Here is a 9377-nt window from a genome sequence, read left to right on the forward strand (position 1 = left end):
CATCACCAGATGGTCAACACCGAAATCAGATTGATTATATTCTTTGCAGCCAAAGATGGAGAAGCTCTATACAGTCAGCAAAAACAAGACCAGGAGCTGACTGTGGCTCAGATCATGAACTCCTTATTGCCAAATTCAGACTGAAATTGAAGAAAGTAGGGAAAACCACTAGACCATTCAGGTATGACCTAAATCAAATCCCTTATGATTATACAGTGGAAATGAGAAATAGATTTAAGGGCCTAGATCTGATAGATAGAGTGCCTGATGAACTATGGACTGAGGTTCGTGACATTGTACAGGAGACAGGGATCAAGACCATCCCCATGGAAAAGAAATGCAAAAAAGTAAAATGGCTGTCTGGGGAGGCCTTACAAATAGCTGTGAAAAAAAGAGAAGCGAAAAGCAAAGGAGAAAAGGAAAGATATAAGCATCTGAATGCAGAGTTCCAAAGAATAGCAAGAAGAGATAAGAAAGCGTTCTTCAGCAATCAATGCAAAGAAATAGAGGAAAACAACAGAATGGGAAAGACTAGAGATCTCTTCAAGAAAATCAGAGATACCAAAGGAACATTTCATGCAAAGATGGGCTCGATAAAGGACAGAAATGGTATGGACCTAACAGAAGCAGAAGATATTAAGAAGAGATGGCAAGAATACACAGAAGAACTGTACAAAAAAGACCTTCACGATCCAGATAATCACGATGGTGTGATTACTGACCTAGAGCCAGACATCCTGGAATGTGAAGTCCAGTGGGCCTTAGAATGCATCACTATGAACAAAGCTAGTGGAGGTGATAGAATTCCAGTTAAGCTATTTCAGATCCTGAAAGATGATGCTGTGAAAGTGCTGCACTCAATATGCCAGAAAATTTGGAAAACTCAGCAGTGGCCACAGGACTGGAAAAGGTCAGTTTTCATTCCAATCCCAAAGAAAGGCAATGCCAAAGAATGTTCAAACTACCGCACAATTGCACTCATCTCACACGCTAGTAAAGTAATGCTTAAAAAATTCTCCAAGCCAGGCTTCAGCAATATGTGAACCATGAACTTCCAGATGTTCAAGCTGGTTTTAGAACAGGCATAGGAACCAGAGATCAAATTGCCAACATCCGCTGGATTATGGAAAAAGCAAGAGAGTTCCAGAAAAACATCTATTTCTGCTTTATTGACTATGCCAAAGCCTTTGTGTGGATCACAATAAACTGTGGAAAATTCTCTAAGAAATGGGAATAGCAGACCACCTGATCTGCCTCTTGAGAAATTTGTATGCAGGTCAGGAAGCAACAGTTAGAACTGGACTTGGAACAACAGACTGGTTCCAAATAGGAAAAGGAGTACGTCAAGGCTGTATATTGTCACCCTGCTTATTTAACTTCTATGCAGAGTACATCATGAGAAATGCTGGACTGGAAGAAACACAAGCTGGAATCAAGATTGCCAGGAGAAATATCAATAATCTCAGATATGCAGATGACACTATCCTTATGGCAGAAAGTGAAGAGGAACTAAAAAGCCTCTTGATGAAAGTGAAAGAGGAGAGTGAAAAAGTTGGCTTAAAGCTCAACATTCAGAAAACAAAGATCATGGCATCCGGTCCCATCACTTCATGGGAAATAGATGGGGAAACAGTGGAAACAGTGTTAGACTTTATTTTTCTGGGCTCCAAAATCACTGCAGATGGTGATTTCAGCCATGAAATTAAAAGATGCTTACTCCTTGGAAGGTAAGTTATGAGCAACCTAGATAGCATATTCAAAAGCAGAGACATTACTTTGCCAACAAAGGTCCATCTAGTCAAGGCTATGGTTTTTCCTGTGGTCATGTATGGATGTGAGAGTTGGACTGTGAAGAAGGCTGAGCACAGAAGAATTGATGCTTTTGAACTGTGGTGTTGGAGAAGACTCTTGAGAGTCCCTTGGACTGCAAGGAGATCCAACCAGTCCATACTGAAGGAGATCAGCCCTGGGATCTCTTTGGAAGGAATGATGCTAAAGCTGAAACTCCAGTACTTTGGCCACCTCATGCGAAGAGTTGACTCATTGGAAAAGACTCTGATGCTGGGAGGGATTGGGGGCAGGAGGAGAAGGGGATGACAGAGGATGAGATGGCTGGATGGCATCACTGACTCGATGGACGTGAGTCTGAGTGAACTCCGGGAGTTGGTGATAGACAGGGAGGCCTGGCGTGCTGCGATTCATGGGGTCGCAAAGAGTCGGACGCAACTGAGCGACTGATCTGATCTGATCTGATCTGACTGACGCATGCTACAGTGTGGACGACCCTTGAAGTAATATGCTGAGTGAAAGAAGCCAGACACAAAGGATCATACTGTGATTCCATTTGGCTATGATTCCATTTACATGAACTATCCAGAGTAGGTAAATCCATAGAGACGGAACACAGACTCCGTGGTTGCCAGGGCCTAGAAGAAGAGAGAACTTGGAGAGCAACTGCTAATGGGTACTAATAGGTCTGGGTCTCCTTCTGGGGTGATGAGAATGTTCTGGAACTAGATATAGAGGTGGTGGTTGCATGACACCAAATGGACTAAGTGCCGCCGTGCCACGTGCTGTGCTTAGAGTTGCTCAGTCGTGTCTGACTCTCTGCGACCCCATGGACTGTAGCCCACCAGGCTCCTCTGTCCATGGGGATTCTCCAGGCAAGAATACTGCAGTGGGTTGCCATGCCCTCCTCCAGGGCATCTTCCCAACCCAGGGATCAAACTCAGGTCTCCTGCACTGCAGGTGGATTCTTCACTGTCTGAGCCACCAGGGAAGCCAAAGTGGCCGCTGAGTTGTACTTTAAGGTGGTTAATTTTATGCTATGTGAATTTCATCTCAATTTAAAAAAGATGATGCTGTGAAAGTGCTGCACTCAATATGCCAGAAAATTTGGAAAACTCAGCAGCGGCCACAGGACTGGAAAAGGTCAGTTTTCATTCCAATCCCAAAGAAAGGCAATGCCAAAGAATGCTCAAACTACTGGACAATTGCACTCATCTCACACGCTAGTAAAGTAATGCTCAAAATTCTCCAAGCCAGGCTTCAGCAATACGTGAACCGTGAACTTCCTGATGTTCAAGCTGGTTTTAGAAAAGTCAGAGGAACCAGAGATCAAATTGCCAACATCCACTGGATCATGGAAAAAGCAAGAGAGTTCCAGAAAAACATCTATTTCTGCTTTATTGACTATGCCAGAGCCTTTGACTGTGTGGATCACAATAAACTGTGGAAAATTCTGAAAGAGATGGGAATCCCAGACCACCTGACCTGCCTCTTGAGAAATCTGTATGCAGGTCAGGAAGCAACAGTTAGAACTGGACATGGAACAACAGACTGGTTCCAAATAGGAAAAGGAGTACGTCAAGGTTGTATATTGTCACCCTGCTTATTTAACTTCTATGCAGAGTACATCATGAGAAACGCTGGGCTGGAGGAAGCACAAGCTGGAATCAAGATTGCCGGGAGAAATATCAATAACCTGAGATATGCAGATGACACCACCCTTATGGCAGAAAGTGAAGAGGAACTCAAAAGCCTCTTGATGAAAGTGAAAGAGGAGAGTGAAAAAGTTGGCTTAAAGCTCAACATTCAGAAAACAAAGATCATGGCATCTGGTCCCATCACTTCATGGGAAATAGATGGGGAAACAGTGTAAACAGTGTCAGACTTTATTTTTGGGGGCTCCAAAATCACTGCAGATGGTGATTGCAGCCATGAAATTAAAAGATGCTTACTCCTTGGAAGGAAAGTTATGACCAACCTAGATCAGATCAGATTAGATCAGTTGCTCAGTCGTGTCCGACTGTGACCCCATGAATCTCAGCATGCCAGGCCTCCCTGTCCATCACCAACTCCTGGCCACCTAGATAGCATATTCAAAAACAGAGACATTATTTTGCCAACAAAGGTCCGTCTAGTCAAGGCTATGGTTTTTCCTGTGGTCATGTATGGATGTGAGAGTTGGACTGTGAAGAAGGCTGAGCACAGAAGAATTGATGCTTTTGAACTGTGGTGTTGAGAAGACTCTTGAGTCCCTTGGACTGCAAGGAGATCTAACCAGTCCATTCTGAAGGAGATCAGCCCCGGGATTTCTTTGGAGGGAATGATGCTGAAGCTGAAACTCCAGTACTTTGGCCACCTCATGCGAAGAGTTGACTCATTGGAAAAGACTGATGCTGGGAGGGATTGGGGGCAGGAGGAGAAGGGGACGACAGAGGATGAGATGGCTGGATGGCATCACTGACTCGATGGATGTGAGTCTGAGTGAACTCCAGGAGTTGGTGATGGACAGGGAGGCCTGGCGTGCTGCGATTCATGGGGTCGCAAAGAGTCGGACACGACTGAGCGACTGACCTGAACCTGAAGAAAAAAAGTTAAAAAAAAAAAACAAAAACGGTTAGCTAAAGGAGTGAGGATTTGGAGGGAGTTTGGAAATGGGCTCTTTACTTCTCCTGTCCTGCCCCCAGGCTGGTTTTGACCCCAAAATGGGCTGCTCGAGGCTTCCCACCCAAGTTGCATTCCTACCCCTGACCTGGCAGAAGCTGGGGACGGTCGCACAGAGGGTCTACGAGAGTGTGGGCCACTGCACACCGGCAGATCAGCCAGGCTGGCTCTGTGATCACGGTCAATGTGCGGTGGCCATGTGACATGTAGCCAGCATCTGGTGAGTGAGCCTGGCCTCAGGGTGAGCCTAAAGGTGCCCCAGGAAGGTTGTCCAGCAGGGATGCTAGGCTCAAAAGTGGCCACAGGGCAAGCAGATCCTCTCTGGGGCCTAAGACCTTGAGATACACAGACAGGAGCAGAAAATGGCTAGCGGGCAGGAAGAAAATGGCGTCAAGAAGTAGGAGTAACCTTGAAGGCCTAGACTGCTGGCTAAGGAGGCTGCAGTGTCCTCTGCTATGAGGGCTCTCAGGACTATTTACCGTCCAGATTGAAAGGGTTGTCTCTGGAGCCTCAGGAGGCTGCGTCACTTCCCTTCAGCATCTGGCACTGGGCTGAGGGTGCCTGAGGGGAGTGCCTCAGGCTATTCCCCTGGCCAAGAGCTGGACTCCGGGGCCGTATGACCTCAGGCAAGTTACTTCACCGCTCTGAGGCAGCAGGAGCCAAAGGGCTGAGGAGAGGAGACACTGAGATCAGAAGAGGAGAGAGCAAAGTACTTGGCAACACTTTGAGAGATAGAAGTAAGAAGCTGAGGGCAGAGGGGTGTAGAGAGCAGCTGAGCCTCATATTTCCATTTTCCCCAAGCTGGTCTCCCTTCATTGCTGAGATGGTTTCCTATGATTGCCCTCAGCATGGCTGCCCGACCTCCCCCTGTCACAGTAAAATCTGGTCCTTGCAATCTTGGCTCAGGATGTTCCCTGGGGCTGAGCTTTCTCTCCTGTCTCTAAGGACTGGCGCAAGGACAGACAGGTCAACCCACAAGCCCAGAGAAACTCAGTTTCAGCTTTGTGTAGAACGGTCTGATAAGAGAAGGACTTTTTCTATTTGTCTGGAGCTGTGAGGACAGAAGTTCAGAGCTTTCAGGCACTACATTGCCCGAGAATGAATCTACTCAGAATAGAGCAAAACCCAGAGACTGGGAGAAACTGAGTCCTGATGATAATGGCTCTGCACCTAGAGCCAGCCATACCTGAAAGCAATTACTCAGGCTCCTCAGCCATGTGTCAATTAATTTTCTCTTTGGCTGAAACCTGTTTGTGTGCCATTTTTAGCCACTTGGCAATTAAGAGAGTCCTGCCAAACACCTGTTTGTCCTCCAGAGAAGTGTATCATCCGTAGGTCCCTCATGGGCCACCCATGCCTGAAATAGTTACTAGGATATGGTCCCGGGTTGTTTGGAGCACCAGAACATTTTCTATACACCTATTTCCCCAAAGGCCCTATATTTTGATTTCCTTACCCCAAATGACACATTTCCTAGATAAGGACTTAGTTGTTTTAAGATTTTCGATTACTCAAAGATGTCTGAACTGCCAACCAAAACTTGTGAGCAGAAGAAGATAATACCTAATAGTTATTAAGCACTTACTATAGAATGGTACTGTTCTAAGAGCTTTATATTATTACCCAGAGGGGCAACGAGGCATAGACTCCAATTCCAGACTGCCTGAATTAAAACCCACTTGTTCACTGTGTGAATTCAGGCAAGCTATTTCATCATGCTTTTAAAATTTGTAAAATGGGGATGGTAAAACTGTTCCTACTTCTTAGCATTTTCATCAGACGCAAAACACACAGCAAGTGCTTAGTAAACATTAGCTAGTATTCTTGAAATCCCTCATAACACCTTATAAGATAGGTCACTGTTATTTCTTCTGGTTTACAGATGAGGAAACCAAGGCACAGAGAGGTGAAGTGATTTGCTAAAGGTCACACAGCTTAGAAATGGCAGAGTGGAGATTGGAATCCACTTGTGAACATTAACTCCATTAACTTCTGGCTCAAAGCGTGGTCACAAATTGCTTTATGAGTCAGGCCAGTGCAAGGTCTCCCCCTATACTTCTGTAGTCCTGGATGTGGCTCGGGGACATAGCCGTCAGCTCTCCTCCTTTCAGCCACACCTGACCAGAAAATATATATAAATATATAATCTAACTGGAGAAAGAGATGGCAACCCACTCCAGTATTCTTGCCTGGAAAATCCCATGAGGAGCCTGGCAGGGCTACAGTCCATGGGGTCGCAGAGTAAGACACGACTGAGCGATTAACACGCACATGTCAAAGGCAGTCATTTGGGCATTCTAGGAGGGGGTGTGATTTATATCTTAGAAGGGGCTATCAGTCTGCGTTTTGCTAAGGCAGTACTGGGACAGGTTTCTTTGAACTTGAACTAGAGGTGATGAGGTGGTTAGGAATGTGGGTTTTGGAATCCAATAGGCTTGGGTTGTAGTATCAGCTCTGCCCCTTCCTGTTGACCATAAGCATGTCACTCCCCTCTCTGAGCCTTGGTTTGAAGATTGTGCAAAAGGAACGTGGCCCTGGGCCAGAATGCAATCAGTTCAGTTCAGTTCAGTCGCTCAGTCGTGTCCGACTCTTTGAGACCCCATGAATCGCAGCACGCCAGGCCTCCCTGTCTATCACCAACTCCCGGAGTTCACTCAGACTCACGTCCATTGAGTCAGTGATGCCATCCAGCCATCTCATCCTCTGTCATACCCTTCTCCTCCTGCCCTCAATCCCTCCCAGCATCAGAGTCTTTTCCAATGAGTCAACTCTTCGCATGAGGTGGCCAAAGTACTGGAGTTTCAGCTTTAGCATCATTCCTTCCAAAGAAATCCTGGGGCTGATCTCCTTCAGAATGGACTGGTTGGATCTCCCTGTAGTCCAAGGGACTCTCAAGAGTCTTCTCCAACACCACAGTTCAAAAGCATCAATTCTTCTGTGCTCAGCCTTCTTCACAGTCCAACTCTCACATCCATACATGACCACAGGAAAAACCATAGCCTTGACTAGATGGACCTTCGTTGGCAAAGTAGTCTCTGCTTTTGAATATGCTATGTAGGTTGGACATAACTTACCTTCCAAGGAGTAAGCATCTTAATTTCATGGCTGAAATCACCATCTGCAGTGATTTTGGAGCCCCCCCAAAAATAAAGTCTGACACTGTTTCCACTGTTTCCCCATCTATTTCCCATGAAGTGATGGGACCGGATGCCATGATCTTTGTTTTCTGAATGTTGAGCTTTAAGCCAACTTTTTCACTCTCCTCTTTCACTTTCATCAAGAGGCTTTTGAGTTCCTCTTCACTTTCTGCCATAAGGGTGGTGTCATCTGCATATCTCAGGTTATTGATATTTCTCCCGGCAATCTTGATTCCAGCTTGTGTTTCTTCCAGTCCAGCATTTCTCATGATGTACTCTGCATAGAAGTTAAATAAGCAGGGTGACAATATACAGCCTTGACGTACTCCTTTTCCTATTTGGAACCAGTCTGTTGTTCCATGTCCAGTTCTAACTGTTGCTTCCTGACCTGCATACAGATTTCTCAAGAGGCAGGTCAGGTGGTCTGGGATTCCCATCTCTTTCAGAATTTTCCACAGTTTATTGTGATCCACACAGTCAAAGGCTTTGGCATAGTCAATAAAGCAGAAATAGATGTTTTTCTGGAACTCTCTTGCTTTTTCCATGATCCAGTGGATGTTGGCAATTTGATCTCTGGTTCCTCTGACTTTTCTAAAACCAGCTTGAACATCAGGAAGTTCACGGTTCACATACTGCTGAAGCCTGGCTTGGAGAATTTTGAGCATTACTTTACTAGCATGTGAGATAAAGTGCAATTGTGCAGTAGTTTGAGCATTCTTTGGCATTGCCTTTCTTTGGGATCGGAATGAAAACTGACCTTTTCCAGTATTGTGGCCACTGCTGAGTTTTCCAAATTTGCTGGCATATAGAGTGCAGCACTTTCACAGCATCATCTTTCAGGATTTGGAATAGCTCAACTGGAATTCCATCACCTCCACTAGCTTTGTTCATAGTGATGCATTCTAAGGCCCACTGGACTTCACATTCCAGGATGTCTGGCTCTAGGTCAGTGATCACACCATCGTGATTATCTGGGTCATGAAGATCTTTTTTGTACAGTTCTTCTGTGTATTCTTGCCACCTCTTCTTGATATCTTCTGCTTCTGTTAGGTCCATACCATTTCTGTCCTTTATCGAGCCCATCTTTGCATGAAATGTTCCCTTGGTGTATCTAATTTTCTTGAAGAGATCTCTAGTCTTTCCCATTCTGTTGTTTTCCTCTATTTCTTTGCATTGATCGCTGAAGAACGCTTTCTTATCTCTTCTTGCTATTCTTTGGAACTCTGCATTCAGATGCTTATATCTTTCCTTTTCTCCTTTGCTTTTCGCTTCTCTTTTTTTCACAGCTATTTGTAAGGCCTCCCCAGACAGCCATTTTACTTTTTTGCATTTCTTTTCCATGGGGATGGTCTTGATCCCTGTCTCCTGTACAATGTCACGAACCTCAGTCCATAGTTCATCAGGCACTCTATCTATCAGATCTAGGCCCTTAAATCTATTTCTCATTTCCACTGTATAATCATAAGGGATTTGATTTAGGTCATACCTGAATGGTCTAGTGGTTTTTCCTACTTTCTTCAATTTCAGTCTGAATTTGGCAATAAGGAGTTCATGATCTGAGCCACAGTCAGCTCCTGGTCTTGTTTTTGCTGACTGTATAGAGCTTCTCCATCTTTGGCTGCAAAGAATATAATCAATCTGATTTCGGTGTTGACCATCTGGTGATGTCCATGTATAGAGTCTTCTCTTGTGTTGTTGGAAGAGGGTGTTTGCTATGACCAGTGCATTTTCTTGGCAAAACGCTATTAGTCTTTGCCCTGCTTCATTCCGTATTCCAAGGCCAAATTTGCC

Source organism: Bos mutus, chromosome 17, assembly GCF_027580195.1.
Source record: "Bos mutus isolate GX-2022 chromosome 17, NWIPB_WYAK_1.1, whole genome shotgun sequence".
In the NCBI taxonomy this organism is placed as follows: domain Eukaryota; kingdom Metazoa; phylum Chordata; class Mammalia; order Artiodactyla; family Bovidae; genus Bos; species Bos mutus.